The sequence below is a fragment of the Stegodyphus dumicola genome, chromosome X1 (genome assembly GCF_044657685.1).
Source record: "Stegodyphus dumicola isolate Sdum_Otavi_A_Nest chromosome X1, ASM4465768v1".
Classification (NCBI taxonomy): Eukaryota; Metazoa; Arthropoda; class Arachnida; order Araneae; family Eresidae; genus Stegodyphus; species Stegodyphus dumicola.
In genome coordinates this window covers 77801485-77812284 of record NC_140780.1, presented here as the reverse complement: position 1 = coordinate 77812284, position 10800 = coordinate 77801485, and the positions used below count along the sequence as shown (strand labels likewise).

General features: G+C 31.0%; 1 protein-coding gene across 4 annotated transcripts in view; it reads left to right on the top strand.

Annotated features, from left to right (window-relative positions):
- The first annotated feature begins 585 nt into the window (after positions 1-585).
- Positions 586-10800, top strand: part of LOC118181834 (uncharacterized) — a 332796-nt gene continuing 322581 nt past the window's right edge. For all 4 annotated transcript variants that reach the window (XM_085807697.1, XM_085807698.1, XM_085807696.1 and 1 more), the window contains exon 1: positions 586-806. The gene's annotated coding sequence lies outside the window, so the exon portion shown is untranslated. The remainder of the gene's footprint in view (positions 807-10800) is intronic.

Below are 10800 nucleotides of genomic sequence, written 5' to 3'. Positions count from 1 at the left end.
CTAGGCATTTAATAGCGGCGAGAAAAATATAATTAAATATCTTAATTTTTAAGTTTTCTGGATAGGAAACATTTTTCAAGCAGTGTGGATGATCAACGCTTTGGTAGTGTAATTAACAATTTTTGGCAAAATCTGGGGCAAAATGTAACGATCGAAAGTATCTGAAAGCCTAACCTATAGACGTTTATAAGGCCTATACTCTAATGTTAACATATTTGTCATTAAAGCTTGTATTATAGATTAACCAACAGGATCTGCGCTTTTATGTTTTACGCAAGAAATATGAGACCAAATCTGTGGGTTTAATTGAGTTTCCCGTCAACAGGTCAGTATTATTTCATTAGAAGCTCTCCCAAGCCTTAAACGGCGTATTGAAAGTCTTACTTTAGAAATGTAATTTTAATGTGACATCAAAATTTGTAACATAACACTTGATTATATTGTTTATACTTGGAAGAGCTAACTTGGAACATTTGTTCATTTCACGCATAAGCAAGTATTCAGCTTCTGATCGATAAATTTTCATCATCTCTTAAGTCTGCTTGATCAAGGATTTAGGTAAATTTTCATTTCAAACAGGTAACCTTTGTGAACCCTATATTCTCCTTTGAGAATCCAGCGGCTGCGCGAAGATTCATCCGCAACCAATCGGAAGCAACGACGGAATCCCCTTCCTTTCTGCATCCCAAACCTCCGGTTTTAAGGGAGCAAAGGCATGGACGCGATGCACTGTTTCATGTGCGCTCTTCGAAGCCAAACCTCGGTCTTCTTTATGTTCTTCGAATAGTTGGACACATTTCCTTAAGGTAAGAACGCTTGAAACTAAGCTGTGTTGTTCCGCATTTTAATGATCGCTAGGAACCTTTCTATTTTTGCTTTGTTAGATGTTATGACGTGCAATTGTTGTGAACATAGTTATACATTTCATATATAAATAGAGCTGTATATATCAAGCAGAAAAGATTCATTTTATGAAAAGTAATTTTATGAAAGAAGATATCAGCAGTAGAGTTTTGGCTCATCTCTAACTAAATAGCAAATCTCAATTAATTTAAAATAATATTTCATTTAATTTTTCAAAATTGTGCCCATATATGTTTCCCTGAGGCTGTTTACAAATAGGAGCACTAATTCAACAGTAAAGAGTTTTAGCTTTTACCATAACTCACTTAAATATATTTTTGAATACATTGAATGCATGCATCTCTATATAGCACTTTATCACAATAAAAAACAGATTTTTTAAATACTCGAAAAAGGAGGAAATTAACCTCAGAAAAAGATACCACTGATGGGGAAAAATGTGTATCAAAGATAAAAAAAAAATTGAAATTAGAAATGCGCCATTCCAGATTTTACACCAAAATACATAAAGCCAATTTAATAGAAAAACAGTGACTTGAATGTAGTACCTCAGATACATTACATATTTAAGGAAACTAGCTTAAATACATAAAAATGAATAGTATACAAAGCACACTACACGGTAGCAGTTTTGTTTCTGAACAATCATATCCTTCTTAAAACGATTATAGACTTTCTTATGCATGCAAGGACTTGTATATATTCATATACAAATTTCAGGGACAGCTCACAGAAACGATTCCATATCTTGTTTTGATACGCTTTGTTTTCATTAAACCTATACACTCATATCTTATGACGACGTTCATGATGCATACTTTTATTTTATATAATTTCTTCAGAGACTGTGAGAAGACTATATTTTGTTTACTGCTATTTCTATTTCTTTGTGATTATGGCAAATAACAAGTGAATAACATATGAAATATAGATGTTCAAAAGCAAGCATATGTAAAAATGATTTCGATACGGAATAAGTATGCTTATTCAATACGGAATAAGTATGCTTCATGAAGAAAGAGGAAAAAGTGATTGCGAAAATTAGTCTCATTTGTGACTATTTTTGAACTTTCTTTTAGAAGGGGTTTCAGCAGTATTGACTTCTTTCATTTTAATACTAGGTCATGGAATACTGAGGAAATTATTTCAACTTTTATTCCTATAAAGTATGAATAAGTAATTAAAGTTGCGACCCAGAGGCTTGCTTGTAATTCTACAATGGACGTAATCACTTAAGGAATAACGCAAGCAGCACAAAACAGGAAAGCGGCGAGATCCGTAATGAATGAAAAGAAAGCTTCAAACTAAACCTTTTATGGGAATATTAAAAATTATTTATAATTTTATGTCACATGCACGCACAGACACATGCATATATATATGTATAAATTGTAAATTATGTATACATACAATACATATAAGGCAGATTGCAAATTTAAGAGAAAGCGCTTTTTTTCAATTTATTCGTCGATGCATGAAACATAAGGGAATATTGCAGTTACACAGCAGTATATACATACAAAGCATTACTTTCCCATTTCGTTTCATGTCTTCTGAAATAATTTATTTCTATATTACTGGAAGCATTATATACATTCTTCAAACCCATCACCTGTTGATTGCGCAGTGTGGTTTTTTAGCGAACGTTTAAGAAGGTGTTGTTGATAATTTTATGATATTCATAAACTTATTCAAACGTATTGTTTCATTAAAAATGTATATGGATCAATTTTAGCGGGCTGAATTTCAGAACAGCTGAAGGTAGAACAGCAAATTTTATTTTTCAAATACTGTTCTGGAACAGCTGCTTTATTTGGGGATGAAAAATGCTTTATTGTTCCCTAAGGAATTTTGTTACTTCACATGGTTAACAGTAAATGAAAAAGATACCAATAGCGCTTAAAAACAATGAGTATTTTAGTAAAGAAAAATATTTGAATCAAGTTTTACTTTATTAGTGCTTTAATTTCACGTGATTTAGTGAAATGAAGAAGTGCAATTTGAAAACGGAAATTATTTCTTTAAAAAATTAAACTGTTATATTTCTTTAAGTCAAGCAAGATAAAAAGAAAAATAAACTCAAGAGCTATCTAAAATTTGATAAGCTACTGCATATGATAAAATTATTTATCTTAGTTTTGTTTTAATTGATATTTAACAGTTAATATCTGTTTGTTATCTAAAGTTTCAATCATATTTTTGCGATTATAAGACGACGGCATGATGTCTTAAAAAGTAAAACCTGAATGTATCAGCTAATGCTATTAATGTTTCCTTTCTACTCGTTTAGTTTATAATTGTAATTAAAACATAATCTATCCATTATTTTCTCAGAAATTATTTCATCGCTTTGCTTACGGATACAATGAGACTGAAAATTTATAGCTTTTGATGTTTAAAAAGTTAAATGATTCTGTAAGGAAATAGTGATGACCGATAAGTATCATAATAGTCAATATTCTAGCTCAGCAAAATTCATGAGACTTTATCATCGTTGGCATCATATGCACAGAATACAACATCTGTACACATTTTCTTTATGTATTATTTAAAAAATGCCTGTTTGATTTAAATTTTCCTTGCCAGAAATGTCATTAGTTTAATCTGTCTTCTCTGATTATTAAATGTTTCGTGTCTTCCACGTTTTTAGGCAATTTATGCGCCTCTTTGAATACTTCTATTTTTCAGCATGAGTTTTTTTTGGTCCGATGCTCAGTGTTTAATATACATACAAAGGCTTTTTTTGCAGATTTCATCAGAACTCTAAGAAGGAAAAGATTTTACACGGGAAATTTTTATAAACATTAAGCTGTTTCTATAAGTTTTTCTGTTAAGTTTGCTACATTTTAAATATGTATGTAATTTTGTATTCATAAAAGCTGTCATATTATAGTGAAAGTACTGTAAATTTATGTACATAATTTGAAGAATTAAACAAGTAAATGAAATAGAAGGAATTTTAGAAATGCAGCAAGAAATGGGGATAACGAAACAAGACTTCGTTAATGAAATTCACAATTAAGAATTGTTCCTTTGTGGGAAAAAAAAAAAAAAAAAACATGTCTTGTAATTTTTTCTAATTTCGTCTTCATTTCCATCAAAATTCCGTCATGGGATTCTCTTCATTGTACTTACAATAGCGCCTAATCTAACAGAACTCATCAGCAAGTATGCTTACGTTTGAGAATCCTTTAACAATCTCTTGATTTCATTTCAAGTAGAAAAGCCAGTTACGTTATTTTCTTCCTTTTATCCCCAAGAGAATATAACTGTAAATGTGATACATTTAAAATTTTTATTCAGTATAGTAAGTAAGTCAGTATAGTAAGAATTGTGATTCAGTACAAGCCGTCCTCGATTATTGTGAAATGTAAATGGTAACAAAACGTATTTTCCCAAATTCGAACTTTCTGGTTTTAAATTAATCTTATTCTGAATAGACGACAATCAACAACAATTTCTATTCAATTTTTTTAGTCTTATCTGCCAGTCTAACGGTCTCATGTTTGTCATATTTTAAATGAAAATAAGCTAGTAGTTTCAAACAGTTGTTTCATCATTGCGTTATTAGGTATTTCTCCCGCCTTTTTAGCATGCTTTCGCGGTGTAATGGTCAGCACGCTCGACGCGAATTCGAGAGGTCCGTGGTTTGAGTCATGGCGAGGGCATTGCTCATTTTTCACATCTCCTGCATCACATCCATCATAAATCTTTGGGGGGGGATCCCCCCCAAAAGTCCTAATAACTCTACAACGTTACTATAATTTACACAGCCCTTATACTTCAATTTAAACTTATTAGGTAGATATCCTAGGGAATTTGAATGCACAAATTTAGTAAACCTCAAAAATTAAGTTTACAAAAACAGTTTTCTTTTTTAGACTAATACTTGGAGTTTGAAAGTAAAAAATTCTAAGTAAAAAATATTCTATTATTCTCCGATCATCTCTTCAATCTTTAACTTAATAATAACGCAGTATTCATCAACTTCCACATTTTTACACATGTTAATCCCATCTTTTTCGTCGTTGCTTCAATGAGAAAGTATGACTTTTCATATCGTATAAAAATGTAAACGCTCAATTTATAGAAGGCCTTCTGGAACTATAGAATGAAAATTAATATTATTATATATTATTTAAAAATATAGTATTACACTTACGAAAATACCTAATTTTTCTTAGTTTATTCTGCCTTGATTTGTGGAGGAATACTTTGATTCATACTCTAATTTTTTTTGAAGAAAACACAAAGAAATTTTATCTTTATACTAAATAGTAATTAGAGGAATACAAATAACAAGACATTTCTTTAGTTTCGTGATTCGTATCCTATTGATCCTTTCACTCACCTTCTTATCGCCGCTTTACGCTGCAAGTAACGTAAGCCGTTGCACACACAGGCATTAAAGTATGTGAAAGAAAATCGTATTCAAAATGTATTTTACGTGAAGCGGTTATACTTTATGTAAACTATCATAAGAAAACTATGAGTTTATTTTAATCGTCAGGCAAAGTCAGGCAAGCGGAAATTACTTCAGTATGCTATCTATATGGAGTGATAATTCTACAGGTAATTTTTGTTTTTATCCAGTTAATTTTTCCTAAATCATTTGGACAATAGCAAAAAATGCTTATTGACTGGTTCTTTTACATAAAAATTGGCTTTATACTATGTTTTATCATTCAGCAGCGGGATGCAAGTAATTGTCTGCAAGTAATTATTATTTGGCACAATGATAGAATATAATTTGTACTTACTTATTTTCCACCGAAACTTTTATTGATTAGAAAAAGGCAAAGGATGAATTCTCACTGTGTTAAATTTATTGTGTAAGATTTATTAATTAAGCATTATCTTTTACCATTTATTTATTTCCAGCTCGATTCTGCAGGAAACAAATTTATGTAGAGGCAAATAGGAAATTTTACTAGACCTACAATTCAGTGTGGATATGATAGGTATAGTGTGGATATTAACTAATAATTGTGAAGTTTTGTTGCTTTATGCAAACTCGGTTCTACACCTACTGAAAGGACAGATACACAAGCTATAAATTAAGAGTGATTAACTTTAGCACACTTAAATGAGGAAGTAATTTTGAAATTTTTGAAAGAGAGCTACCGTAAAATTAAAATCCTTTTGAAGAAATAAAAAAAAAAGTCTACTGTGATATAAACCTTTCATTTTGCGTAATACAGAGCAAGGTAGAGTAGTTTTATGCAGCTTAACTAAGCTCGATAAAAACATGAAATCTGCTTGTGTTTATGTTTTGAGCTGGGCATAATTCAGAAGTTACAACAAAGTTTCACTAGCAGCAATTTAGTAAAGAACAATTTAAATAGCATAAAGATTTTGCCAATCTTTGTCTAAAAGTCTTATACACTGAATATATATATATAAAACTGATACTATAACAATGATTTAGAATACAATTTAAAAATAAGCGAATTTATATTACTGTTCATATTTAGAAAATTCAGTATCTTAGAGCTGTCCTGATTCATGAACAATGCTAATATAATCCTATAAGAGTATAATAGTTAAAATTTATAAGTGCAGATTCAATCTCAATCTGGGAGATACACTTTCTTTCTTTCTTTCTTTCTTTTTTTTTTTTTAAAGTCAAATGCAATCAAAGGAATGGAAGGGCTATCTATCTAAGGGAAAGAATGCTTTCTATCTTTTTCTCCCTGGCTCACGTTCGCATTACTTCAATGCGGGACCACGAAAAACCCATGTACCCAATGCTTTTGTAGAATTCGAATCCGGATTGAATACTCATTGTTCAGGGTACTACATTAATCAACCGTAACCTGAAACTGATGAATTTTCTTGCACGTGGGACTTCATTACTGCTGAAAATACTAAGGATCACGATTCATGATTACGCTGAGAAAATGATGGGTGTAAATTAGTTGAAAAATTCAGTTTTCATTTTGCCTTTCATTTTGCAATTATTTTAATATCCATTCGATTTATTTAGACTGCTTACAAATGACAGTTATTTATACTTTGAAAAGAAACATTTCTCCTCTCAGTTTTTAAGCGATATTAATGGCAAACAATTCAGTATTTATAGCAAATTACCTCTTATCCGGTTTTGGCTTTAAACGACTGTATTTTCATAAAGATATTCCTTTTTGTGAATCAGATTTCTGTTGGTAGTTATAAGAAAATGCATAGTGGGCATTGTATTGAGACAGTGTATTTAATTTTCCAGAAAGTAATTCTAAGTTAAACAAGGGTAATCTAATTATAGTTTTGAAATTGTCATGCTAATGGATGATATATATGTATATTTTCAGATCACAGTTCCTTCATGTATATATATATTTATCAAATTCCTTTTTAATTTACGTTTAACTGAAATGATGAGTTGTAATGATAACAAGAAAGACAATAATAATAAGAATTATAAATATTTTTAACTGAATGAATAAATGCTTAATAAATATTGTATACTACATGTGTGCATGTATTTTAACCCTATAAATGCTATGATACACGGTTTTTAGGATTAACGGCCTTTTGTTTATTTAGCCGAAGATGCGAACGTGTACAGCCCGGCTAATCGTAAATCTGTTGCATGTGTGTGTGGGGGGGAAGAGAAAATAACCATTTATGTCATACAGGCTTTCGAACGTTAGCAATTTAAATTATAATTGTTTGTTAGCATGGTACTTAGTGCACTGGTATCGGATTAAGCCGCTTAGAATTCCAATTATAGTATGCGGATTCATAGTGATTTGAATTCCTGTTGCACGGAAATAGATATCCATTGCGGAACGAAGAGGCTAGAACAAGTAAAGTAAATGCTGCCTACATACTACTACTAAAGTTTTTATTAAATGGAAAAACTTCTTTGTCATTTTCTAATATCTGTTATACTTATTTTGATCATAAGTACATCTGTACTTGCAAAAATGCAAATAAATATGAATATAACTATTCTTGTAAAGTGAGGGACAATTTGGCTAACCTTTACGCCTACCGTACCCCTAACAAGGGAGTTAAAGCTGTAAAGAAGCACTGTGCAAGCAAGCCAGTTCTTAAAAGAGATGAGGAGATATACTCGAAAGACCTAAGTCACTACACCTTTGGGCGATGAATGTAGAATAGCGCGCATTTGTAAATCTTTGCTAAATAATATTTAAGCATTTGTAATGACATAAATACTAACAAAAAAGATTTTTCCAACTGAATATAAAATATCTCTAAACAGATGATTGTCTAGCTATATTAAAAATACATGATGATTACAAAATTAGTTGCTGATAATAGAAGACACTTTGTAATATTCAATACATAAATTAATATTCTTTCTGGAACAGCAAGAAAATAATAACATTGAAGAGCAAAATTCAGAATAAAATCAAATCAAAAATGAGCAGAATAAGCAAAATAAATACTGCAGAGCAAAACAAATATTGCAGAATACTATATAGAGTCAAAACTAAGCAAAATTAATGCAAAACGAATTTGTTACATTTTTTGTAATATCTTCTTCAGGGTTTGGGTTCACGAAAAGTGCAACAAATATCTATGTTTCTGAGCTCTAAAGCAAAAACTTTAGTATGGCCAAGAGAGATCATGATAAAAATAATTAAATGAAGTTAAACATTTCTTAAAAAAAAAAAAAAAAACTAGCCCTTACATGGCTATAGACATGATAAAAACCAAAATCAAAATTGCGAAGCATGTGGCTAAAAGTCCATGCGCAAAAATAAAAATAATTTGATGTCATCAAAGGAAGTAATAAATATAAGAGGGCACATTTGACATAAATCAGTAAGTTGAAAAAAGAAATGAGAAATGAATTCTGTTAGCAGTTTTTAAAGTCTCCTATGATCAAGATTACCATGTGCTTGATAGCACACAGAGTAATTTAACAAAAATTTATTTATTTAAATAAGGTAAATTTTAGACCAAAGGTAACATACTACATCAAATACTTTTGAACCAATTAATTAAAATAAGCGATGAAATTTATTGAAGTTAGCGCAGTTATGTCTTGCAAGGGCACCGGTCATGGGTCGAAAAGACCTGTCTGATTGATGGGCTTTCAGTGATTAAAGTTTGGAGGCTTGCGATTAATTAAACCGTAAAGAATGAAATGCAAACGGAAACGGAAATAAGAAATTATGTATCAGTGCACAGAATTCATTTTAGGGGGCTGTCTAAGGCTTTGAATCAGATATGAGCTCATTAGTTACTAACAGAAGCATAATTCTTTAAACAATAATTTCAAGGAGTTTAAAGTTTCAGAATGTTTTGAAATATATATTAACTAACAGCTCGTATGAAAAGTTAATTAGAAAGGAAAGAAAATTTATGTTTTCAAAAATGCAAAAGCATAAGAATTTTTGAAAACTGTTTTCTACTGTTTTGAAAACTGGTTGTTGAAAAAGGTACCATGGTAGCGCTATTTCAACAAGCAATCTTTAATGTAACAATTATTATGATGATTTGGTGCTCAATGCATAGCGCATTTGATGTACAATGAAAAACTATAAAGATATAAATATATTTCATATTAGAGATATTTAGTCTAACTAAAGCAGAGGACAAATTTAACAGTAAAGAATAACCACAGTTTGTGCATAGTCAACTGCGATAGCACTTTACTTTTATGCAAATAAATGTAAAAAATCAAAGACTTTCCTTTCATATGAGCTTGTGATATAGTGATCACCACATTCAGATAGCAACTAAAATACTCTGATTCGATTTCTGGTGCGAGCACAGTCGTTTTCTGCTCCGAAAAAACTAATGACTTTTCAATGATGCCCGAACTAAACGCAGTTTTACATGGACGGTTTGGTATAAACTCTTTTCCCAGTCTTCTCTTAGGGGTGAGGGATGTAAAAAATTAATAATACTCTTATGTACCCTTATAGTACAGTAGTCAGCATATTTACTAGACAAATGGTAGACAAAAGTTCAGTTCTCAGGGAGAATACAGTTGATTTTTCAAGATATCCTGGCCCTATCTATAATACCTTATGATTCTGCGACATATAAGTAACAAATCGTAACCCCTGCATTAGTAAGGTTCAAAGAGTTTCATAACTTCATATCCACGTAGGGACTGCAAATTTTTGCGAGGTGTTCCGATAAAAGAATAAAACCATCGGAGATAAAACAATATTCAAAATGGGCAAAATATTTACAGAAATCTTTGTAATCAGGATGCTACGTTTATTAATATTTTCGGACAATCTACAGGAGTTGAGAAATTAATATTGACTGGTAACGTTCTTTTGTAAAGTGTAATTTAATTGAATATGGCAAAGTATACGAGAGCCATCTGCTTAGGGCATTGTATGCCTTCGTGGAGGACTTTCTAAAGAAAGCTAGTAATCATGTTACACAGGGGAACCAAGCATGCTACAGCCCGTTGACCTGGAATAGAGCCCGGGTTGAACGCCAAGTATTCAACGAGCTTAAACACTCGACCACTGGTGGAACCATGTAAGTTGTAAATGCAGTAATATAATTTCCTAATAATTTTTAACTTTCTAAGCTAAATGATCTCCCCTGTAATTAGCTTGTAGAGACATTAGGTATTTTTTGAACAGGAAGAAGTGAAATGAGCAACGCCTTCGCCGGGAATTGAACCACGGACCTCTGGAATACGCGCCCAGAGCGCTGACCACTACACTACGAAGACGGGAGAAATACCTTATAAGCTTATTAATATTTTTAATATTTTTTACCTAATTTTAGGTAGGCACATTATCATTTCATTTTTAATTTTTCAGAACTCTTATGAAATGGTTGCATATTTATTTAGTAACACAAAAATAAGAAACGATTTTATCTGCAAAATGCTTTTTAAATCTGCATTTAACTAGAAATTTATTTCAATTATTTTTTATTAACTGCTGGAAATAGTTTAATGCATTTAATTTCTTGGTATAGTTATTTTATTTA